Source organism: Tamandua tetradactyla, chromosome 7 (genome assembly GCF_023851605.1).
Source record: "Tamandua tetradactyla isolate mTamTet1 chromosome 7, mTamTet1.pri, whole genome shotgun sequence".
NCBI lineage: Eukaryota > Metazoa > Chordata > Mammalia > Pilosa > Myrmecophagidae > Tamandua > Tamandua tetradactyla.
This window is the reverse complement of record NC_135333.1, coordinates 20,847,356-20,874,431: the sequence shown is the minus strand read 5'-3', so window position 1 is coordinate 20,874,431 and position 27,076 is coordinate 20,847,356. Positions and strand designations below refer to the sequence as shown.

At 39.3% G+C, this 27,076-nt stretch overlaps 1 pseudogene; it reads left to right on the top strand.

Annotated features, from left to right (window-relative positions):
* Window positions 1-326: 326 nt before the first annotated feature.
* LOC143690379 (DEP domain-containing protein 1A-like) lies at window positions 327-26,467 on the top strand (annotated as a pseudogene).
* Window positions 26,468-27,076: the final 609 nt, after the last annotated feature.

The following is a 27,076-nucleotide window of genomic DNA, read 5'->3' as shown; positions in this document are numbered from 1 at the left end:
AAGTGAAATTAGGAAATGTACTACCAAAAATAAAAATTTTGCACCAAATAAACAGCTTTCACTTTGGTCTCACAAAGAAGTTGAAGTTTTAAAATATGAACGATATCATCCTTTACCCTGTATTCTGATGTCCTATCCAGATTAGAGTCATCCATACCTCTACTGGAAGCCAGATGATCCGTTTTCCAACTTTTTTAACACTTCCTATTTGGGGTAAACAACACACTCATAAACAACCAGTGGGTCAAGGAAGAAATTACAAGAGAAATCAGTAAATATCTTGAGGCAAATGAAAATGAGAACACAACATATCAAAACCTTACGGGATGAAGGAGCCGCCCTGGGAGTCATGGTCCCCACAAGTCACCTTCGCCCACGTGGATGCACCAGGTGCTGGCCGAGCTCTGGTCCCAGGGGGCAGCATGGGGATTAGGGGTGGGCCTCCTGAACCTTACTGGACCACCAAGCTGCAGGTGATGCAGTGGATTGGCTTTATGACCCACTAAGCAATAATAGCAATTTTGGTTCTGAAGTTACAAGGCAACAGACTATCCAATTGTTGACAAAATTTCTTAAGAATCGTGTAACTGAAGACATCAAGGATAGAGGAGTATCAGAAAATGTTGATGACAACTGTCACCTATTCAGATTTCCTACAACTTCCCCCCCTAAAACACTTCCATGAAGTCATCCAGAATCGAGAAAAAGAAACAGCATAGAGAACTTATCTAAAGATAAAGATAATATTTTTAAATTATGAAACATATCTCATAGAACTCCTCAAAAGCATGGATTACATTCCTCTCAGGAAACTACAAAGAAAATAAAGTGTGAATTGATTGATGAAGATCAAGAAAATTCAGTTGATAAAAGAAATAAGCCAGGAAGATGTTGAGGAATTTGGAGATATGCCATTCTGATATACCTACAAACATTTTAGGTGTGCCATCTCTGGAGGAAATCATAAATCCAAGACAAGTTATTCCTCAACATGCAATGTACAACATGACCAATACAAGTAAACATGGAGTAGTTACACTACAAGACAAATCTGATGACCTCCCTCACTGGGTATTATCTGCCATGAGATGCCCAGCAAACTGTCCAAGAAGTAATGATATGAATAACCCAACTTACATTGGATTTGAACAAGACATATTCAGAACAATTGCAGATTATTTTATAGATCTCCCTGAGCCTCTACTTACCTTTGAGTATTATGAATTATTTGTGAATATTTTGGCTGCTTGCAGCTATGTCACAATTTCAAATAGACCCAGTGGGATACATAAAATCCAAGATATCCACAGTCTTCAAAGGTCCTTCACCTAAACAGTTTGAATTCCTTCAAATCAACTGAGTGTCTTCTTCTCAGTCTGCTTTATAAAGACCAAAATAAAGAAGGATCAGAGTCTGCTGAGAGACTGCAGATAAATGATCAAGGATTTAAAGAGAGATGCACTAGGAAAATGCAACTAGTTAATTTAAGAAACAGAAGAGCTTAAGAATGTTCATGTTTGCATGTTGTTTTGGTTTGATAATACAAAATAAATTTAAAAAGAAACAGCAGAGCAAGTGCTAACGGCAGAATAGAAGGAAGTTGTCATAATTTAACAGGTTTAAGTAGTATACATGTTCTACCTTCTAAAATCAAACCAAGTGCTATTCTTTAGCAGGAATTGTAGATGTGCCAGACATTCTAGTTTGATAGCTGCTGGAATGCAATATACCAGAAATGGAATGGCTTTGAAAAAGGTGAATTTAATAAATTGCTAGTTTACATTTCTAAGGCCATGAAAATGTCCCAATTAAAAGCAAGTCCATAAAAATGTCCAAATCAAGGCACCAACAAGAGGTTACCTTCACTCAAAAAAGGCCGATGAAATTCAGAGATTCTCTCTCAACTGGAAAGGCACATGGTGAACATGATGACATCTGCTAGCTTCCTCTCCAGGCCTCTTGCTTCATGAAGCTCCCCCAGGGGCATTTTCCTTCTTTATCTCCAAAGGTTGCTGGCTGGTGGACTCTGCGCTCTCATCATTCTGAAGCTTTCTCCAAAATGTTCCCTCTTTTAAAGGATTCCAGTAAACTAATCAAGTCCCACCTGGAATGGGTGGAGTCACATCTCCATTTAACCAAAAGTTAATACCCACAACTGGGCAAGTTGCATCCCCATGAAGATAATCTAATCAAGTTTCCAATTTATAGTTCTGAATAGGGATTAGAAGAAATGGTTGCTCCCACAAGATTGATTAAGATGAAAACATGGCTTTTCTAGGGTACATAAATCCTTTCAAACCAACACACCAAGAATTTCAAGTAAAGAGGTCTCCAGTGTCTTCCATCAATCTGTTCTGAACATGTAAGGGCACACTAACAAACACATTTTAGAGTCTAATCCAAACAAGAATCTTTACTGAATCTTCATTTAGAGGAAAATATTCTAAAGCCACCCTGTGTTGGTTTTTTTTTTAACTTTTTTTATTAATTAAAGAAAAATTAACAAACAAAACATTAAGATATCATTCCATTCTACATATACAATCGGTAATTCTTAATATCATCACATAGTTGCATATTTATCATTTCTTAGAACATTTGCATCGATTTAGAACAAGAAATAAAATAACAGAGAAAAAAAAAGATTATACATACCATACCCCTTACCCCTCGCTTTCATTTACCACTAGCATTTCAAACTAAATTTATTTTAACATTTGTCCCCCCTATTATTTATTTTTATTCCATATGTTCTACTCTTCTGTTGATATAGTAGCTAAAAGGAGCATCAGACACAAGGTTTTCACATTCACAGAGTCTCATTGTGAAAGCTATATCATTGTTCAATCATCATCAAGAAACATGGCTACTGGAACACAACTCTACATTTTCAGGCAGTTCCCTCCAGCCTCTCCATTACATCTTGAATAACAAGATGATATCTACTTAATGCATAAGAATAACCTCCAGGATAACCTCTCAACTCTGTTTGGAATCTCTCAGCCTTTGACACTTAGTCTCATTTCACTCTTCCCCCTTTGGTCAAGAAGGTTTTCTCAATCCCTTGATGTTAATTCTCAGCTCATTCTAGGGTTTTTCTCAGTCCCTTGATGCTGAGTCTCAGCTCATTCCAAGATCTCTGTCCCATGTTGCCAGGAAGGTCCACATCCCTGGGAGTCATGTCCCATGCAGAGAGGGGGAGGGTGGTGAGACTGCTCGTCCTGTAGGCTGGAGAGAGAGGCCACATCTGAGCAACAAAAGAGGCTCTCTTGGGGGTGACTCTTAGGCCTAAATTTTAAGTAGACTTGACCTATCCTTTGTGGGGTTAAGTTTCATATGAACAAACCCCAAGAGTGGGGGCTCAGTGTATAGCTTTGGTTGTCCACACTACTTGTGAGAATATCAAGAATTCAACTTGGGGAAGTTGAATTTCTCCCTGCTCTCACCATTCCCCAAAGGGGGTTTGCAAATACTTTTCCAGTCACTGATCAAATCACTCTGGGATTCATCGGGGCATCACTCTGGACAAACCAACAAAATCTCATGTCTTACCTGAGATTCCAAGTACTTATGACATTCAATCAAACTATCTACATGAGTTATATTAAGAAATGCTCTAGTCAAAATATAAATTTTGTAACAAATAAACATTTTTTGCTTTAGTCTCACACATAAGGTGACATTTTAAAGTATTAATTATCATCTATTTTCAGTACCCTGCAATAATGATATTCCTTTGTTCTTCCTCATGCAAAAACATTTTTAAAATTTTTACATTGTACATTTCACTATTATACACTCTAGGCATTCCTAGATTATACCATCTCAATCTTTACCATCTATCTTTCTTTCTGATTTTATTTATGTCCCCAGCCCTCTTCCCTCTATCATTCTCACATGCAGCTTCATTCAGTGTTTTAACATAGTTACATTACAGTTAGGTAATATTGTGCTGTCCATTTCTGAGTTTTTATATTCAGTCCTGTGGCACAATCTGTATCCCTTCAGCTCCAATTACCCAATATCTCACCCTATTTCTATCTCCTGATGGTCTCTGTTACCAAGGAAATATTCCAAGTTTATTCACTAATGTCAGTTCATATCAGTGAGACCATACAGTATTTGTCCTTTTGTTTCTGGCTAATCACACTCAGCATAATGTCCTTAAGGTCCATTCATGTTGTTACATACTTCATAACTTTATTCTGTCTTACAGCTGCATAATATTCCATCTTATGTAAATGTCACAGTTTGTTTAGTCAACTGTCTGTTGATGGACATTTTGGCTGTTTCCATCTCTTGGTAATTGTTAATAATGCTGCTATAAACATTGGTGTATAAATGTCCATTTGTGTCCTTGGCCTCGTGTCCTTTGAGTAGAGACAGCATATAGATGGGGCCTGTTTTTTAATCCATTCTGCCAGACTATGTCTTTTGATTGGAGAGTTTAATCCATTAACATTCAGTGTTATTACTGCATGGGTAATCCTTTCTTCCACTATTTTGCCTTCTGGATTTTATATGTCATATCTAATTTTCCTTCTTTTTACCTTTACTCATAGTCTTCTTTTCTACACTCTTCTCCATACCTCTCTCTTCTGTCTTCGTATCTGTCTGTAGTATTCCCTTTAGTATTTCTTGCAGAGCTGGTCTCTTGGTCACAAATTCTCTCAGTGATTTTTTGTCTGAAAATGTTTTAATTTTGCCCTCATTTTTGAAGGACAGTTTTGCTGGATATAGAATTCTTGGTTGGCAGTTTTTCTCTTTTAATAATTTAAATATATTATCCCACTGTCTTCTCGCCTTCATGGTTTCTGCTGAGAGATCTGAGCATAGTCTTATTGGGCTTCCCTTTTATATGATGGATTGCTTTTCTCTTGCTGCTTTCAAGATCCTCTCTTTCTCTTTGACCTCTGACATTCTGATTATTAAATGTCTTGGAGTATGTCTATTTGGATCTATTCTCTTTGGGGTACGCTGCACTTCTTGGGTCTTTAATTTTAAGTCTTTCATAAGAGTTGGGAAATTTTCAGTGATAATTTCCTCCATTAGTTTTTCTCCTCCTTTTCCCTCCTCTTCTCCTTCTGGGATACCCACAACACGTATATTCGTGCGCTTCATAGTGTCTTTCAATTTCCTGAGTCCCTTCTCATATTTTTCCATTTTTTTCCTATAGTTTCTGACTGCAGGTCCCACCAGCATAAGATAATGCAGTACCTTTAACTTTGGCAGACTCTCTCTGCTGGGGGCATGGTGGAGACAGAGGAGAGGTTGTAGGCTGGTTTTAATGGCTTCAAATTACCAAGCCCTGGTGTCTGAATTACTTGATGGAGGGATTCCACCTGAGCTGGGCTTCACCCCTCCCCTGGGGAGGCACAGGCTCCACACAAGCCAACAAAGGAGCTCACTTCTGCCTATGCCTGGGGCAGTTGCAGCCTGAAAAGTCCTGCCGCTGTATCCAGAGGCAGTCAAGCCTTTGTAGATACACAGCCACAAAAACCTCTGTTTCCTTCTCCCCCCCCCCCCTTTTTCTGTCAGTCCTGCCCCCTTGGAGCCGGGGCAAAAATGAGCAACCTCCGCTTTGATCAGGTTCACCTAAGCTGGGGGCCTATTTTTAGTAGTCAGAATTTGTTAATTAGTTCCACAATTGGCGTTTGATTGTGCCCAGTCCCTGCTGCTGGTAAAGTCCTTTCCTTTACCATCTGGGAAGTGGCCCGTGGGGGAGGGGAACTGGCCACGGCAGCTTTGGGAACTCACGGTTCAGGGGGGTGCTGGCAGCCGGTCCAGCTGGTCCAGACTGGGGTACACTGTGTGTCAGTCACTGACGTGGCCCCAGGAGCTGTTCTGTACTGTTTCTGGTTATTTAGTAGTTGTTCTGGAGGACGAACTAAAACGCACACGTTGTTAAGCCGCCATTTGGACCTGGAAATCTCCCTGTGTTGGTTTTAAAAAAACATCTAATTTGACTGTTCAAGACTGAGAGGAATTGTATAGTGGGGAATGCAAACCAAAGCAGCTTTGTAGATCTCAGAGTTTGCTTTTAAGAAGTAGTACAAGAGATAAGAGCTATATCAATATAACAGTGGCTGAAATTACCATGAAACCAAATCATATCCATCATCTTGGACAAGGCAGCACAAGTGTGCCAACAGCTATGGAATGTGAACCAGGAGAATGTAGTGCCACAATCAATAAAAGACTCTGCAAAAGTACAATAGAACTTTCCGAAGATTCTTTTCTCCAGCTTCTCTGTTGACTAGCACATAAAATTTTTTTTAGCCTCATTTAGAGTGGATTCCTATCGACTTGCTACAATTATGTTGCTTGTTACTCCCCGCACTAAATCATAGAAAGCTTCAACTTTAAAGTGCATGATTTCACGTGAGTCAAAATGTTGACTTCCCAACTTCCTGATGCAATAGGTACATGATCACTGATGAGACGCACTTTTTCTCGATGTGTCCTATGCTGTGCCAAAGAAGTGAATCTTAATGAGCTTCTTGCTGTAGGAATAATATCTTTCTAAATAGATCAGCATTAGGAAATTCTTCAAGTTCCCTGATACAAATTGCACTGGAGAAACATCTTGACTACTTAAGAAACGGTCATGTCAAGTGCTGGAGAGGATGCGGAGAAAGAGGCACACTTATCCACTGTTGGTGCGAATGTCAAATGGTGCAACCACTGTGGAAGGCAGTTTGGCGGTTCCTCAAAAAGCTGAATATAGAATTGCCACATGACCCAGCAATACCATTGCTAGGTATCTACTCAAAGGACTTGAGGGCAAAGACACAAACGGACATTTGCACACCAATGTTTATAGCAGCATTATTTACAATTGCAAAGAGATGGAAACAGCCAAAATGTCCATCAACAGAAGAATGGCTAAACAAACTGTGGTATATACATACGATGGAATATTATGCAGCTTTAATACAAGATAAACTTATGAAGCATGTAATAACATGGATGGACCTAAAGAACATTATGCTGAGTGAGTCCAGCCAAAAACTAAAGAACAAATACTGTATGGTCCCACTGATGTGAACCGACATTTGAGAATAAACTTGGAATATGTCATTGGTAACAGAGTCCAGCAGGAGTTAGAAACAGGGCAAGATAATGGGTAATTGGAGCTGAAGGGATACAGACTGGGCAACAGGACTAGATACAAAAACTCAAAAATGGACAGCACAATAATACCTAAGTGTAAAGTAATCATGTTAAAACACTGAATGAAGCTGCATCTGAGCTATAGGTGTTTTTTGTTTTGTTTTGTTTTACTACTATTATTACTTTTATTTCTTTTCTCTATATATACATTCTATATCTTTTTCTGTTGTGTTGCTAGTTCCTCTAAACCGATGCAAATGTACTAAGAAACGATGATCATGCATCTATGTGATGATGTTAAGAATTACTGATTGCATATGTAGAATGGTATGATTTCTAAATGTTGGGTTAATTTCTTTTTTTCCATTAATTAAAAAAAAAAAGAGAAGGGGTAATTGGAGCTGAAGGGATACAAACTGTGCAACAGGACTGGATATAAAAACTCAGAAATGGACAGCACAATACTACCTAATTGTAATGCAATTATGTTAAAACATTGAATGAAGCTGCATGTGAGGTATAGGTTTTTTTTTTCTCTCTATTATCGTTTTAATTCTTATTCTGTTGTCTTTTTATTTCTTTTTCTAAATCGATGCAAATGTACTAAGAAATGATGAATATGCAACTATGTGATGATATTAAGAATTACTGATTGTACATGTAGAATGGAATGATTTCTAAATGTTTTGTTAATTTTTTTAATTAATAAAAAAATTGAAAAAAAAGAATTACTGATTGCATATGTAGAATGGTATGATTTCTAAATGTTGGGTTAATTTCTTTTTTTTCCATTAATTAATAAAAAAAAAAGAAGAAGAAGAAAAAAAGGAAACGGTCATGTTAAAAATCCTGCATATGGCTGAAAATAGATAGTAATTCATATTTTTAAAGGTCACCTTATGTGTGAGACTAAAGTGAAAAATTTTTGTTAAAAAATTTATATTTTGGAAGATGGCGGCTTAGTAAGACGTGCGGGTCTTAGTTCCTCCTCCAGAGCAGCTACTAAAGAAATAGAAACGGTACAGAACAGCTCCCGGAGCCACGACAGAGACCAAAAAGACAGCATACCCCATTCTGGAACGGCTGAACCGGCAGGGAGAATCCGCAGCGGTGAGATCACCAAGGGGCACGCGCTTCCCCAGGCCAGGGTGGCTGGCAGCTGGAGTCCCTCCCTCCCCCCTTCCCGGGCCGGCTGGGAGAATTGGACAGGCGGTCTCCTCAAGCCACGATGGCTGGCGCCCCCCCACACGTGGCCCCCCGGACCGGCTGGGAGATTTGGATTGGAGGTCCGCCAAGCCGCGGAGACTGGCGACCGGGATCCCTTCCACACACGTGGCTTCCCGGTCCGGCTGGGAACGTTAGATAGGCACTCCCCCAAGTCGCGGCGGCCGGCGCACCCCCGCCACGCTTGGCGTCCCGGGCCGGCTGGGAGATTCGGATCAGCACTCCCCCAAGACGCGGCGGCCAGTGCCCCCCCCACACGCGGATTCCTGGGCCGGCTGGGAGATCCGGATCGGCACTCCCCCAAGCCGCGCCGGCTGGCGACCCTCCCCCACAGCGAGAGTTTTCAAAAGTTAAAGGAGCCACAGCATCTTTTACTGGTGGGACCCGCAGACAGACGAGCACAACGAGCGCCATCTACTGGGCAGGATAAGAAAAACAGAGCCCAGAGATTTCACAGAAAAATCTTTCAACTTGCTGGGTCCCACACCCAGGGAAATCTGATTAAATGCCCAAATGCCAGCAGAAAATAATGGATCACGCTCGGAAAATTGAAGATATGGCCCAGTCAAAGGAGCAAACCAATAGTTCAAATGAGATACAGGAGCTGAGACAACTAACACTGAATATACGAACAGAAATGGAAAACCTCTTCAAAAACCAAATCAATAAATTGAGGGAGGACATGAAGAAGACATGGGCTGAACAAAAAGAAGAAATAGAAAATCTGAAAAAACAAATCACAGAACTTATGGGAGTGAAGGACAAAGTAGAAAAGATGGAAAAAATAATGGATACCTACAATGATAGATTTAAAGAGACAGAAGCTAGAATTAGTGAACTGGAGGATGGAACATCTGAATTCCAGAAAGAAACAGAAACTATAGGGAAAAGAATGGAAAAATTTGAACAGGGGATCAGGGACCTGAAGGACAATATGAAGCGCACAAATATACGTGTTGTGGGTGTCCTAGAAGGAGAAGAGAAGGGAAAAGGAGGAGGAAAACTAATGGAAGAAATTATCACTGAAAATTTCCCATCTCTTATGAAAGACCTAAAATTACAGATCTAAGAAGTGCAGCGCACCCTAAAGAGAATAGAACCAAATAGGCGTTCTCCAAGACACTTACTAGTTAGAATGTCAGAGGTCAAAGAGAAAGAGAGGATCTTGAAAGCAGCAAGAGAAAAACAATCCATCACATACAAGGGAAACCCAATAAGACTATGTGTAGATTTCTCAGCAGAAACCATGGAAGCTAGAAGACAGTGGGATGATATATTTAAATTACTAAAAGAGAAAAACTGCCAACCATGACTTCTATATACAGCAAAATTGTCCTTCAAAAATGAAGGAGAAATTAAAACATTTTCAGACAAAAAGTCACTGAGAGAATTTGTGACCAAGAGACCAGCTCTGCAAGAACTACTAAAGGGAGCACTAGAGTCAGATACGAAAAGACAGAAGAGAGAGGTATGGAGAAGAGTGTAGAAAGAAGGAAAATCAGATATGATATATATAATACAAAAGGCAAAATGGTAGGGGAAAATATTATCCAAACAGTAATAACACTAAATGTTAATGGACTGAATTCCCCAATCAAAAGACATAGACTGGCAGAATGGATTAAAAAACAGGATCCTTCTATATGCTGTCTACAGGAAACACATCTTAGATCCAAAGATAAACATAGGTTGAAAGTGAAAGGTTGGGAAAAGATATTTCATGCAAATAACAACCAGAAAAGAGCAGGAGTGGCTATACTAATATCCAACAAATTAGACTTCAAATGTAAAACAGTTAAAAGAGACAAAGAAGGACACTATATACTATTAAAAGGAACAATTAAGCAAGAAGACATAACAATCATAAATATTTACGCACCAAACCAGAATGCCCCAAAATACATGAGGAATACACTGCAATCACTGAAAAGGGAAATAGACACATATACCATAATAGTTGGAGACTTCAATTCACCACTCTCATCAATGGACAGAACATCTAGACAGAGGATCAATAAAGAAACAGAGAATTTGAATATTACAATAAATGAGCTAGACTTAACAGACATTTACAGGACATTACATCCCACAACAGCAGGAAACACCTTTTTCTCAAGTGCTCATGTATCATTCTCAAAGATAGACCATATGCTGGGTCACAAAGCAAGTCTTAACAAATTTAAAAAGATTGAAATCATACACAACACTTTCTCAGATCATAAAGGAATGAAGTTGGAAATCAATAATAGGCAGAGTGCCAGAAAATTCACAAATACGTGGAGGCTCAACAACACACTCTTAAACAATGAGTGGGTCAAGGAAGGAATTGCAAGAGAAATCAGTAAATATCTCGAGGTGAATGAAAATGAAAACACAACATATCAAAACCTATGGGATGCAGCAAAGGCAGTGCTAAGAGGGAAATTTATTGCCCTAAATGCCTATATCAGAAAAGAAGAAAAGGCAAGAATTCAGGAATTAACTGTCCACTTGGAAGAACTGGAGAAAGAACAGCAAACTAACCCCAAAGCAAGCAAAAGGAAAGAAAGAACAAAGATTAGAGCAGAAATAAATGAAATTGAAAACATGAAAACAATAGAGAAAATCAATAAGACCAGAAGTTGGGTCTATGAGAAAATCAATAAGATTGATGGGCCCTTAGCAAGATTGACAAAAAGAAGAAGAGAGAGGATGCAAATAAATAAGATCAGAAATGGAAGAGGAGACATAACCACTGACCTCACAGAAATAAAGGAGGTAATAACAGGATACTATGAACAACTTTACGCTAATAAATACAACAATTTAGATGAAATGGACGGGTTCCTGGAAAGACATGAACAACCAACTTTGACTCAGGAAGAAATAGATGACCTCAACAAACCAATCACAAGTAAAGAAATTGAATCAGTCATTCAAAAGCTTCCTAATAAGAAAAGTCCAGGACCAGACGGCTTCACATGTGAATTCTACCAAGCATTCCAGAAAGAATTAGTACCAACTCTCCTCAAACTCTTCAAAAAAATCGAAGTGGAGGGAAAGCTACCTAATTCATTCTATGAAGCCAACAATCACCCTCATACCAAAACCAGGCAAAGATATTACAAAAAAAGAAAACTACAGACCAATCTCTCTAATGAATATAGATGCAAAAATCTTCAACAAAATTCTAGCAAATTGAATCCAAAAACACATTAAAAGAATTATACATCATGACCAAGTAGGATTCATCCCAGGTATGCAAGGATGGTTCAACATAAGAAAATCAATTAAGGTAATACACCATATCAACAAATCAAAGCAGAAAAATCACATGATCATCTCAATTGATGCAGAGAAGGCATTTGACAAGATTCAACATCCTTTCCTGTTGAAAACACTTCAAAAGATAGGAATACAAGGGAACTTCCTTAAAACGATAGAGGGAATATATGAAAAACCCACAGCTAATATCATCCTCAATGGGGAAAAATTGAAAACTTTCCCCCTAAGATCAGGGCAAGACAAGGATGTCCATTATCACCACTATTATTCAACATCATGTTGGAGGTTCTAGTCAGAGCAATTAGACAAGAAAAAGAAATACAAGGCATCAAAATTGGAACGGAAGAAGTAAAACTATCACTGTTTGCAGACGATATGATACTATACGTCGAAAACCCGGAAAAATCCACAACAAAACTACTAGAGCTAATAAATTAGTACAGCAAAGTAGCAGGTTACAAGATCAACATTCAAAAATCTGTAGCATTCCTATACATGAGCAATGAACAAGCTGAGGGGGAAATCAAGAAATGAATTCCATTTACAATTGCAACTAAAAGAATAAAATACCTAGGAATAAATTTAACTAAAGAGACAAAAAATCTATACAAAGAAAACTACAAAAAACTGTTAAAAGAAATCACAGAAGACCTAAATAGATGGAAGGGCATACCATGTTCATGTATTGGAAGACTAAATATAGTTAAGAGGTCAATCCTACCTAAATTGATTTACAGATTCAATGCAATACCAATCAAAATCCCAACAACTTATTTTTCAGAAATAGAAAAACCAATAAGCAAATTTATCTGGAAGGGCAGGGTGCCCCAAATTGCTAAAAGTATCTTGAGGGAAAAAAAACAAAGCTGGAGGTCTCACGCTGCCGGACTTTAAGGCATATTATGAAGCCACAGTGGTCAAAACAGCATGGTATTGGCATAAAGATAGATATATCGACCAATGGAATCGAATAGAGTGCTCAGATATAGACCCTCTCATCTATGGACATTTGATCTTTAATAAGGCATTCAAGCCAACTCACCTGGGACAGAGCAGTCTCTTCAATAAATGGTGCCTAGAGAACTGGATATCCATATGCAAAAGAATGAAAGAAGACCCATCTCTCACACCCTATACAAAAGTTAACTCAAAATGGATCAAAGATCTAAACATTAGGTCTAAGACCATAAAACAGTTAGAGGAAAATGTTGGGAGATATCTTATGGATCTTACAACTGGAGGCGGTTTTATGGACCTTAAACCTAAAGCAAGAGCACTGAAGAAGGAAATAAATAAATGGGAACTCCTCAAAATTAAACACTTTTGTGCATCAAAGAACTTCATCAAGAAAGTAGAAAGACAGCCTTCACAATGGGAGACAATATTTGGAAATGATATATCAGATAAAGGTCTAGTATCCAGAATTTATAAAGAGATTGTTCATCTCAACAACAAAAAGACAGCCAACCCAATTACAAAATGGGAAAAAGACTTGAACAGACACCTCTCAGAAGAGGAAATACGGATGGCCAAGAGGCACATGAAGAGATGCTCAATGTCCCTGGCCATTAGAGAAATGCAAATCAAAACCACAATGAGATATCATCTCACACCCACCAGAATGGCCATTATCAACAAAACAGAAAATGACAAGTGCTGGAGAGGATGCGGAGAAAGAGGCACACTTATCCACTGTTGGTGGGAATGTCAAAGGGTGCAACCACTGTGGAAGGCAGTTTGGCGGTTCCTCAAAAAGCTGAATATAGAATTGCCATACGACCCAGCAATACCATTGCTAGGTATCTACTCAAAGGACTTAAGGGCAAAGACACAAACGGACATTTGCACACCAATGTTTATAGCAGCATTATTTACAATTGCAAAGAGATGGAAACAGCCAAAATCTCCATCAACAGAAGAGTGGCTAAACAAACTGTGGTATATACATACGATGGAATATTATGCAGCTTTAAGACAAGATAAACTTATGAACCATGTAATAACATGGATGGACCTAGAGAATATTATGCTGAGTGAATCCAGCCAAAAACTAAAGGACAAATACTGTATGGTCCCACTGATGTGAACGGACATTGGAGAATAAACTTGAAATATGTCATTGGTAACAGAGTTCAGCAGGAGTTAGAAACAGGGTAAGACAATGGGTAATTGAAGCCGAAGGGATACAGACTGTGCAACAGGACTAGATACAAAAACTCAAAAATGGACAGCACAATAATACCTAATTGTAAAGTAATCATGTTAAAACACTGAATGAAGCTGCATCTGAGCTATAGGTTTTTGTTTTGTTTTGTTTTGTTTTGTTTTGATTTTACTATTATTACTTTTATTTTTTTCTCTATATTAACATTCTATATCTTTTTCGGTTATGTTGCTAGTTCTTCTAAACCAATGCAAATGTACTAAGAAATGATGATCATGCATCTATGTGATGATGTTAAGAATTAATGATTGCATGTGTAGAATGGTATGATCTCTAAATGTTGGGTTAATTTCTTTTTTTCCGTTAATTAAAAAAAAAAAAAAAAAAGAGAAGGGATAATTGGAGATGAAGGGATACAGACTGTACAACGGGACTGGATATAAAAACTCAGAAATGGACAGCACAATACTACCCAATTGTAATGCAATTATGTTAAAACACTGAATGAAGCTGCATGTGAGGTATAGGTTTTTTGTTTTTGTTTTTTTTGGTTTTTTTTCTTTCTATTATTGTTTTAATTCTTATTCTGTTGTCTTTTTATTTCTTTTTCTAAATCGATGCAAATGTACTAAGAAATGATGAATATGCAACTATGTGATGTTATTAAGAATTACAGATTGTACATGTAGATTGGAATGATTTCTAATTGTTTTGTTAATTCTTTTTTTAATTAATAAAAAAAAAATAATTAAAAAAAAAATTGGAAAGGAAGAAGTAAAACTATCACTGTTTGCAGACGATATGATACTATACGTCGAAAACCCGGAAAAATCCACAACAAAACTACTAGAGCTAATAAATTAGTACAGCAAAGTAGCAGGTTACAAGATCAACATTCAAAAATCTGTAGCATTCCTATACATGAGCAATGAACAAGCTGAGGGGGAAATCAAGAAATGAATTCCATTTACAATTGCAACTAAAAGAATAAAATACCTAGGAATAAATTTAACTAAAGAGACAAAAAATCTATACAAAGAAAACTACAAAAAACTGTTAAAAGAAATCACAGAAGACCTAAATAGATGGAAGGGCATACCATGTTCATGTATTGGAAGACTAAATATAGTTAAGAGGTCAATCCTACCTAAATTGATTTACAGATTCAATGCAATACCAATCAAAATCCCAACAACTTATTTTTCAGAAATAGAAAAACCAATAAGCAAATTTATCTGGAAGGGCAGGGTGCCCCGAATTGCTAAAAGTATCTTGAGGGAAAAAAAACAAAGCTGGAGGTCTCACGCTGCCGGACTTTAAGGCATATTATGAAGCCACAGTGGTCAAAACAGCATGGTATTGGCATAAAGATAGATATATCGACCAATGGAATCGAATAGAGTGCTCAGATATAGACCCTCTCATCTATGGACATTTGATCTTTGATAAGGCAGTCAAGCCAACTCACCTGGGACAGAATAGTCTCTTCAATAAATGGTGCCTAGAGAACTGGATATCCATATGCAAAAGAATGAAAGAGGACCCGTATCTCACACCCTACACAAAAGTTAACTCAAAATGGATCAAAGATCTAAACATTAAATCTAAGACCATAAAACAGTTAGAGGAAAATGTAGGGAGATATCTTATGAAACTTACAATTGGAGGTGGTTCTATGAACCTTAAACCTAAAGCAAGAGCACTGAAGAAAGAAATAAATAAATGGGAGCTCCTCAAAATTAAACACTTTTGTGCATCAAAGAACTTCATCAAGAAAGTAGAAAGACAGCCTACACAATGGGAGACAATATTGGAAATGACATATCAGATAAAGGTCTAGTATCCAGAATTTATAAAGAGATTGTTCAACTCAACAACAAAAAGACAGCCAACCCAATTACAAAATGGGAAAAAGACTTGAAAGAAGAGGAAATACAAATGGCCAAAAGGCACATGAAGAGATGCTCAATGTCCCTGGCCATTAGAGAAATGCAAATCAAAACCACAATGAGATATCATCTCACACCCACCAGAATGGCCATTATCAACAAAACAGAAAATGACAAGTGCTGGAGAGGATGCGGAGAAAGAGGCACACTTATCCACTGTTGGTGGGAATGTCAAATGGTGCAAGGCATTTGCACCATTTGACATTCCAAACTGTGGAAGGCAGTTTGGCAGTTCCTCAAAAAGCTGAATATAGAATTGCCATACGACCCAGCAATACCATTGCTAGGTATCTACTCAAAGGACTTAAGGGCAAAGACACAAACGGACATTTGCACACCAATGTTTATAGCAGCGTTATTTACAATTGCAAAGAGATGGAAACAGCCAAAATGTCCATCAACAGACGAGTGGCTAAACAAACTGTGGTATATACATACGATGGAATATTATGCAGCTTTAAGACAGAATAAACTTATGAAGCATGTAATAACATGGATGAACCTAGTGAGTCTAGCCAAAAACTAAAGGACAAATACTGTATGGTCCCACTGATGTGAACGGACATTCGAGAATAAACTTGGAATATGTCATTGGTAACAGAGTCCAGCAGGAGTTAGAAACAGGGTAAGATAATGGGTAATTGGAGCTGAAGGGATATAGACTGTGCAACAGGACTAGAGACAAAAACTCAAAAATGGACAGCACAATACTACCTAACTGTAATGTAATTATGTTAAAACACTGAATGAAGCTGCATCTGAGCTATAAAAAAAAATTTATATTTTGACTAGTGCATTTCCTAATATAACTTATGTAGATAGTTTGACTGAACACCATAAGTACTTGGAATCTCAGGTAAGACATGAGATTTTGTTGGTTTGTCCAGAGTGATGCCCCGATGAATCCCAGAGTGATTTGATCAGTGAGTGGAAAAGTATTTGCAAAGCCCCCTTCGGGAAATGGTGAGAACAGGGAGAAATGCAACTTCCCCAAGTTGAATTCTTGATATTCTCACAAGCAGTGTGTACAGCCAAAGCTATAGGCTGAGCCCCCAGTCTTGGGGTTGGTTCATATGAAACTTAACCCCACAAAGGATAGGTCAAATCTACTTAAAATTTAGGCCTAAGAGTCACCCCCAAGAGAGCCTCTTTTGTTGCTCAGATGTGGCCTCTCTCTCCAGCCTACAGGACGAGCAATCTCACCACTCTCCCCCTCTCTGCATGGGCCATGACTCCCAGGAATGTGGACCTTCCTGGCAACGTGGGACAGAGATCCTGGAATGAGCTGAGACTCAGCATCAAGGGACTGAGAAAAACCCTAGAATGAGCTGAGAATTAACATCAAGGGATTGAGAGAAACTTCTCGACCAAAGGGGGAAGAGTGAAATGAGACTAAGTGTCAATGGCTGAGAGATTCCAACCAGAGTCGAGAGGTTGTCCTGGAGGTTATTCTTATGCATTAAGTAGATATCATCTTGTTATTCAAGATGTAATGGAGAGGCTGGAGGGAACTGCCTGAAAATGTAGAGCTGTGTTCCCGTAGCCATGTTTCTTGAGAATGATTGAATAATGATATAGCTGTCACAGTGTGACTGTGTGATTGTGAAAACTTTGTGTCTGATGCTCCTTTTATCTACCCTGTCAACAGATGAGTAGAATATATGGAATAAAAATAAATAATAGGGGGAACAAATGTTAAAATAAATTTCTTTTGAAATGCTAGTGATAAATGAAAGTAAGGGGTAAGGGGTATGGTATGTATAATCTTTTTTTCTATTATTGTTTTATTTCTTTTTCTGTTGTCTTTTTATTTCTTATTCTGAATTGATGCAAATGTTCTAAGAAATGATGAATATGCAACTATACGATGATATTGAGAATTACTGAATATATATGCAGAATGGAATTATATGTTAATGTTTTTGTTTGTTTGTTCTTAATTTTTTTAATTAATAAATAATTTTTTTTTTAAATCCTGCACATGGACTGCTTGCTCTTTGCCAACTCACTCATACTATACGCAGACTAGTGCTCACGGGTTTGATAAACAAAAAGTTCCTGTCTAGGCGGGCCGCGGTGGCTCAGCGGGCAAAGTGCTTGCCTGCTATGCCGGAGGACCTCGGTTCGATTCCCGGCCCCAGCCCATGTAACAAAAACGGAGAAACAGAATACAATAAAACAAGAAAATGTTTAAAAATGTTTCCCTTTCTTCCTTCCTTCCTTCCTTCTATCCTTCCTTCCTTCTCTCTGTCTTTCCTAAAAAAAAGTTCCTGTCTCTCAAGCTGCAATTGGCAGAACCTTTAGAGAATATTATTAAAAATAAGAGTTTTCTTGTAAAGGAGAAAAGGAAAAAGCTAAAACAGTTTCAGAAGGAATATCCCTTGATATATCAGAAAAGATTTCCAATCACAGAGAGTGAAGCAGCACTTTTTTGGGTGTGACAAACATAAAATCAAGCAACCAGTGCTGATCTTAAGAAAACCAAAGTTTCATAGTCTAAGATACTAACTGAATTAAAAACTATGTGACACATGTGGAACTTTGATAAATAAACTATTCCTGAGAATAGTGCTTCTATTAAAAAGAAGCTTATTATTAATAAGTTTTCCCTAAATAAACTAAATGTAGGGAGATGCCAAAATAGTTCAATAAACACATCTTCAATGTGAGACTAAGCTATTGGATCTCAACTAAGAACAAGTAATATGAGAATTGTGATAACAAATATTTAGCCAGAAACAATCGTTTCTCTTTTATACAACTATTTAGAAAAGCTATCATGATGTGTATCAGAATTTTATTTACTTGACTAGTTAAAACTGACATGTATTCTTAAAGTTTAAACTGTCATTCTGTTGCTAAAAGAACTTGCACATGTGCTTCTGAGTATTAGCTAAAGTACTAGTTGTTTAGGGTTACCTCTTTGTTTCTTAGAGTAAGAATGTGAAAAATACTGGAAAACTTAATGAATTGTTAACTGCTAAATGTTGCACTCCTTTGTACATTCTTTTAAAATTTTTGGTCTATTCAAATACGTATGTGTTTTTAAACCATATACATATGTATGTATGTATGTATGTATATAAGGAGATTTTGGTTTTATCTTAAACATATATCCCAGTGGCTTCAGTAATTTCATTTTTTCCAAGAAATATCTTTTCAATTCTTATGTTCATGTTTCTACGGGAAGATCAAGATTAAAAAAGCAATTGTGTATTCATTTAAAAGATATTTATTTAGCAACAGCTATGTGCTTGTCATTGTTCTAGATATGGGGAGACACTGAGGAACAAAACAAAACAAAAAAATCCCTCTTCTTATGGTATTTCTTTTCTAATGGAGGGAAATGTACCTATCCAGATGCTAAAAAGCAATACATCCAGCTTTCCTTGGAAGCGGCCCAAGGTCTGAAAATGGTTCGCTATTCACTTGACCCAGAAAACCCTACAAAATCATGCAAATGAAGAGGTTCAAATCTTCGGTTCACCTTAAGAACACCGGAGAAACTGCTCAGCCATCAAAGGTATGCAGAGTCGAAAAACCGCCAAGTACCTGAAAGACGGCACCTTACAGCAGCGACGTGATATGTTCCGTCGGTCGTTACAATGGGGTGCCGGAGGGTGCGCCCAGCCCACACAGTGGGGCTGGACGCAAGGACAGTGGACAAAAAAAAGTGCTGAATTTTTGTTGCGCATGCTTAAAAATGCAGAGAGTAGTGCTGAGCTTACGGGCATAGATGTAGATTCTCAGGTCGCTGAGCACATCCAGGTGAGCAGAACCCCTAAAATGCACTGCGGGCTTAGAGAGCTCAGGGTCGGATTAACCCACACGAGCTCCCCTGGCCACATTGAGGTGATCCTTCCTGAAAACGAACAGATTGTTCCTAAACCAGAAGAAGAGGGTGCACATGAAAGAAGGAGATCCCAGAAGAAACTGAAGAAACAAAAACTTATGGCTCAGGAATAAATTCTTCTTAAAATAAAAGCAAATTAAACTTAAAATAAAAAAGCAATACATCCAGTCGAATCAAGACATGGGGAACCCTTCAGCTGAAGACTGGCCTCTGTGATCGTAGGGAAGTCCTCTAGGCTAGTGGTTGGGAATTTGCGGCTCATTAAAATCACCTGGAGAGTTTTAAAGTAATCCATATGCCCAGGCACAACCTTATACCAATTAAATCCAAATTTTCAGAGGTAGTATTTAGATGTACGTGGTGATCAGCCAACTTGAGAATCTGTGCCTTGAATGTTTTTTATAAACCTTTAAGTAAAATCAAGGTGGTGGCACACTGACTTTATATTTTCATTAACTCAAAAGCCCTACTTTTAAAATTATTGGACTAAATTAGAATTCCTGCCAAAGTATTTGTATGCTAAAACTTTTCCTATTGCAAGCTATGCAATAATGTGAATTATGTTACAAATTAAGCTAACAATTAGTGTGGACTTGTGTTACAATTTAATTTTGTTTTTGTATTTATTTAATGATATTCAATATATAAATATTATAAAAGCCAAAAAAAACCTTGTTGTTGTGGGGCGCACCAAAAGAGAGACCACATAATTCAAAACTGCAAGCCAATTTGGAGTCTTTATTAGCCGGCTGGTGGCTGCCTCAAAAACTTCCAAGAAGGAAGATTCAGAGAGCAGCCCCTAGAGGTTTTCAAGGTGTGCTTATAAAGGCTAAAATTATGTTATGGTTTTGCAGTTGCTAGCAAGCAAAGGTATCATAGAAGCAGAAAAATGCCTTTAGCTATTGCCAAAACACATCCCATTCTCTCAGTTTCCTACCGTTGGTTATTGTTTAACTCTTGGGGACATTCTGCCCCAATATTGTGGGGACTTTCCCTGCTTGGGCCTGATTGATTGCTCCTGGCCCTCCACACTTATGGGATGCAGCAAAGGCAGTGCTGAGAGGGAAATTTATTGCCCTCAGTACCTATATTAAAAAAAGAAGAAAGACAAAAATCAAGGAATTAAATGCTTACCTGGAGGAACTAGAGAAATAAGTATCTCCAAGCAAACAGAGAGAAAGAAATAACAAAAATTAGATCAGAAATAAATGAAATTGAGAACATGAAAACAAAAGAAAGAATCAATAAAGCCAGGAGTTAGTTCTTTGAGAAAGTCAATAAAATAGATGGACCCTTGTTTTAGTTTGAAAGTTGCCAGAAGGCAATATAGTAGAAAAAAGAATGGCTTTTTAAAGGGAGAATTCATTAAGTTGCAAGTTTACAATTCTAAGACCATGAAAATGTGCAAATTAAGGCACCAACAAGAAGTTACCTTCACTCAAGAAAGGCTGATGAAGTTCAGAGTTTCTGTCTTAGCTGGGAGGACAAATGGTGATGTTTGTTAGTTTTCTCTCCTGGCTTCTTGTTTCATGAAGCACCCCCACGGGCATTTTCCTTCTTCATCTCCTAAGGTCTCTGGCTGCATGGACTCTGTAGCTTTTTCCATAATTGTTCCCTCTTAAAAGGCTCCAGTACGCAAACCCACCTTAAGTGGGTGGAGACACATCCTCATGGAAACCATCTAATCAAAAGTTACCACCCCCAACTGGGTGGGTCACATCTGCATCGGAACAATCAAAAAGATTCCACCCAGCAATATTGAATGAGATTAAAGGACATAGCTTTTCTGGGGTATACAACAGAGTCTAACTGGCACAATTCTTCGCTAGGCTGGTACAGAAACAAAGAGAGAGGATACAAATAAAATCAGAACTGGGAGTGGGTGACATAAGTGACTCCACAAAAAATAAAGGAGATAATTAGAGGGTATTATGAACAGCTCCATGCTAACAAACTAGACAACTTAGATGAAATTGACAATTTCCTAGGAAAGCAAGAACAACCAACATTGACTTGGGAAGAAATAGAAAACCTAAACAAACCACTCATAAGTAAATAAATTAAATCAGTTATCAAAAAACTCCCCAAAATGAAAAGTTCAGGACCAGGTGGCTTCACATGTGAATCCTACAAAACATTCAAGAAATAATTAGTTCCAGTCCTGCTCAAACCCTTCAAGAAAATTGAAGAGTAGGGAAAGCTACCTAACTCATTCTATGAAGCCAGCATCACTCTAATATCAAAGCCAGACAAAGACATTACAAGAAAAGAAAATTACAGACCAATCTTTTTAATGAATATAGATGCAAAAATCCTCAACAAAATACTTGAAATAAATCCAGCAGCACATTTAAAAGAATTATACACCATGATCAAGTGAGATTTATTCCAGGTGTGCAAGGTTGGTTCAATACAAGAAAATCAATTAATGTAATACACCACATCAATAAATTAAAGAGGGAAAACTACATGATCATCTCAATTGATGTAGAAAAGGCACTTGACAAAATTCAGCATCCTTTCTTGCTGAAAACACTTCAAAGATAGGAATAGAAGGAAACATCCTCAGCATGATAAAAGGGATATATGAAAAACCCACAGCTAATATCATACTCAATGGGTAAAGAAGGAAAACTGTCCCTCTATGATTAGGAAAAAGATAAGGATGTCTATTATCACCATTGTTATTCAACATTGTGCTGTAAATTCTAGCTAGAGCAATAAGGCAAAAAAAAAAGAAATAAAAGGCATACAAATTGGAAAGGAAGAAGTAAAACTCTTACTGTTTGCAGATAACATGATCCTGTATGTTGAAAATACTGAAAAATCTACAGTAAAGCTACTACACCTAATAGATGAATACAGCAAAGTGGCAGGATAAAAGATCAACATGTAAAAATTCGTAGTGTTTCTATGCACCAACAATGAGAAATCTGAGGAGAAAATCAAGAAAAAACTTCCATTTACAATAGTAACCAAAAGAATCAAATATTTAGGAATAAATTTAACCAAGAACATAAAAGAACTATACAAAGAAAACTACAAAACTTCGCTAAAAAAAAATCAAGAAAGACTAAATAAATGGAAGGACATACCATGTTCATGGATTAGAAGACTAACTATAGTTAAGATGTCAATTCTGCCCAAATTGATTTATAGATTCAGTGTAATAAATCCTGGCATTAAAATAGGTGTACTCACCAATGGAATTGAATTGAGTGTTCAGCAGTGAACCCTCACATCTGTGGCCACCTGATCTTTGATAAGACAGTCAAGTCAACTCAAATGGGACAGAGCAGCCTCTTCAACAAATGGTGCTTACAGAACCGGACATCCATATCAGAAGAATGAAAGACGACCCCTATCTCACACGTTATACAAAAATTAACTCAAAATGGATGAAGGACCTAAACATTAGAGCTAAGATCATAAACCATTTAGAAGAAAATGTAGGGAAATATCTTAAAGATTTTGTGATAGGCAGTGGTTTCCTAGACCTTATATCCAAAGAATAAGCAATGAAAGAAGAAATAGATAGATGGGATCACTTCAAAATTGAACATTTTTGTGCATCAAAGGACTTAGTTAGGAAAGTAAAAAGGCGGCCTACACAATGGGAGCCAATATTTGGAAACCATATATCAGATGAGTTAAATATCCAGAATGTATAAAAAGATCCTACAACTCAACAACAAAGAGACAAATTCATTTTCAAAATAGGTAAAAGACATGGACTGACACTTTTCAGAAGAGGAAATACAAATGACTCAAAAACATATGAAAAGATGCTCAATTTCTCCAGCTATTTTCTCCAGCTATTAGGGAAATGCAAATCAAAACCACAATGAGATATCATCTCACACCTTCTAGAATGGCCATTATCAGAAAAACAGAAAACTACAAGTGTTGGAGAGGATGTGGAGAAACAAGCACACTTATTCACCATTGGTGGCAATGTAGAATGGTGCACTGCTCTGGAAGGCAGTTTGGTGGTTCCTCAGGAAACCAAGACATATAGAATTGCCATATGATCCAGCAATCCCATTACTAGGTATGTATGTATATATTCAGAGGAACTAAAGGCAGGAACACAAGCAGACATTTGCACACAATGTTTATAGCAGCATTAGTCACAATTGTCAAATTATGGAAATAGCTCAAATGTCCAACAATGGATGAGTAGCTACACAAACTGATATATACATACAACGGAATATTAACAGATAGAATAAAGTCAGGAAGCATGTAATAACATGGATGAACCTGAGGATATTATGCTGAGTGAAATTAGCCAGCAACAAAAAGACAAATACTGTGTGGCCTCATTAAAATGAACTGACATTAATGAGTGAGTTGAAAGTTAAAATTGAGAACACAGGTTATCAGGAGACAGAGGAACATAGAGACTGGGCATTTGATGCTGAAGAAGAACAGAATGTTCAACAGGACTGACTGTAAAGACCCAGAATTGGAAGCACAATACTATCTGATGGTACCATAATACTGTGAGTACACTGAACGAAGTTGAGTGTGAGAATGGTTGAGGGAAAAGGGCTGGGGGCACATATGACACCAGAAAGAAAGATAGAGGATAAAGACTGAGATGATATAATTTAGTGGTACCTACAGTGAACAATGGTGATGATTAAATGTACAAATATAAGAATGTTTTTGCATGAGGGAGAACAAATGAATGCCAGCATTGCAAGATGTTGAAAATGGGGTGGTAAGTGGGGGGGAATACAATCAATGCTTACTAGGGTCTACAATTAAAGTAACATTGTAATATGCTTCCATGGAGGCAATATGCCAAAGCTATATGTCAATAAATGGGGGGCATGGGGGAGAGGTATGGGACTCTTTGCAGAAGAAATGGAAATATCCTCATATAGATTGTGGTGTGAAGGCATGGCTATGTGATTATACCAGGAACCATTGATTTTTTACTTAGGTTGGATTATATGCTGTGTGAATGAAACTGTTCAAAAATGAACAGAGATACAAGTGCTGGAGAAAATGTTGAGAGAGAGATGTTCCTATTCATGATTGGTAGGGAAGCAGAGTGGAGCAGCCCCTCTGGAGGGCAGTGTGATGGGTCCACAGGAGGCTAGGGGTGGGGTTGCCATAGGATCCTGCAACTCTGTAGTCAGGTGTGTACTTGGAGGAACTGAGAGCAGGGACACGAATTGTCATTTGCACACTGGTGTTTATGGTTGCAGTGTCCGTGAATTGCAATGGATGGAGGTGACCTAAGGGTACATCAGCTGAGGACTAGAAGGGGGAACAGTGGTCTATACATCCAATGAACTATTGAGCAGCTGCAGGAAGAAATGAAGTTGTGAGGCATGCAACTAGGTGAATGAACTGTGAGGGCAGTGGGTTGAGTGAAATAAACTACGAATGAAAAGACAAATATTATAATGCCTCACTGATGTGGACTAAGTGTAAAATGCAAATTCTGAGAATTGAATTCAAGTGCACAGGTTATAAGGTGAAGGCCTATTGTAAAGATTCCTAGATTGTAAGCTCTTAGAGCAGTCACTTCTATTCCGGAGTTGTATTGGTTATTTCTAAATTCTGAGATGCTGAGCTCTTTATGTAAAACCTGGTCATTTGGCAGGCCACAGTGGCTCAGCAGGCAAGAATGCTTGCCTGCCATGCCAGAGGACCCAGGTTCGATTCCCGGTGCCTGCCCATGTAAAATAAATAAATAAATAAAAAGTATTGGGCGGGCCACGGTGGCTCAGCAGGTAAGAATGCTTGCCTCCCATGCCCAAGGACCCAGGTTCGATTCCCGGTGCCTGCCCATGTAAAAAAAAAAAAAGCCTGGTCATTCTATGGAACTTTGGATATTTGTGTGATACCTGAGACTCTGAGCTGGGTGACCTTGGCCACCTGCCCATGCCTTGGTTTCCTTATTGGTGAGGCAGGGTATTAACAATGCCCATTCCATGAGCTCATAGTGAGAATTAAGAGTGCCGGGCACAGGCCAATCAACATCCGCTATTGTCATTTGGCTGCACAGTCTGACTTCCTTCCTGGCCCTCTTTCAGCATCCAGCCTCTCCTGGCCTTAGTCACCTGATGAGCAGAGTGGGTGCTAGAGGGGGCTTTAAGGACTTGTCCAAGGTCACAGCTTTACTGAGTGGCACCATAAGATATGAACTCAGGGCTCACTCTTGCCAGGTAGCAGCTGTACAAATTGAGGTGAAGGTCCTTATTCCTACATTGCCCCCCCACCCCAGGCCCCAGGGTGAGGGGCTCCCTTGCTGAGGGCGAGACTGCCTGCTCTGGGAGAACAGGGAGGGCCACCCAGGGCCTGTGTGGAGCCCCCATCGAGCCACCTGCACCCACGGGGATCAGGAAGGCTGAGGGGGGTTGCTGGGGGGTACAGGGCACTGGGGCTGAGCCTTGGGGTATTTCCCTGATACCCACTGTGCCACCTGGCCCTGATAGGAAGGGGCCAGGAGCCACCCTGAGATCCTCAGATAGTGGACTCTAGCCTAGAGGTGACCTGGACTCTGACCTTTGCCGACCTCAGAGCACCCTTTGGTTCTGAGACTAGACCCAGGCCCAGCTCATACCCAGCCACGGAAGCCGTGGGATGACCTCTGAGCGTCTCTTGACCCTCAGCTGGCAGCATGTTCTCTGGCGGGTCCATCCCTGCGCACGACCTGCTCGCTCCGCCCTCTGGTCCCAGCCCCCATCACTCCTTTGATGGCCTCTGCAGGCCCACGTCCAGGCCCTCCCTCGGGGGTGTGAGCTGCCCCTCGCCCTTCCCCCCAGGGCAGGGGATCTGGTTTCGGAACAGTTTCGCCACCTCCGGGTCTTTCAGGCCCCATCTGACCCCAGGGACCGAAGCCCACTGGCCAGACTCTTCCCTCAGACCACAGAAGGCTAGGGAGGGGCCGGCTCCCTCCACTGCAGGACAAAGGGCAGCCCTGAGGCAGTTGGACCGCTGTAAAAAGCCTCCCAATCCACATTTGCTTTCTCCTTTGGGCCCCTGGCTGATTGCCCGATTGTTTTATTTCCCCAGCAAACCTCTCGACCTGCCCCAGAATCCACATCTGGGAAACAGGCCTGGGTTTGCAAAAGGATAATGGGTCTGAGAGATTTGCCTTCCGTCTGCCTCCAGCAACACCAATCCACCCCCATATTGATGGTCTCCACAGCCCCCTGACACCTGCCAGGAGAGCCCCCAGGCTGAACTGTGTGTTGGAAACAGCTTGGGGTCGTGGGAAGAGCCCCTGCAGGTCCCGGCCGCTCCCCTACCCGCCGGCCCCAGGCGGCCTCCGCAGCCGGTTTCCTGCGGTCCCTTACCTGCACTTCGCCCATGCCCAACCCTGCCCCAACCTCTCCGCTGAGCACCAGAACCACAGATCCATCCTCCCTCTTGCCTTCTCTCCTCATCGCCCCCCACCCTAGCCCTGCTGTCCCTTCCCGGTCCTTCCCATCTCCTCTGTGGCTCCACCCCTCACCAGCTGCTAAGCCTCCAGACCTAGGGTTTATT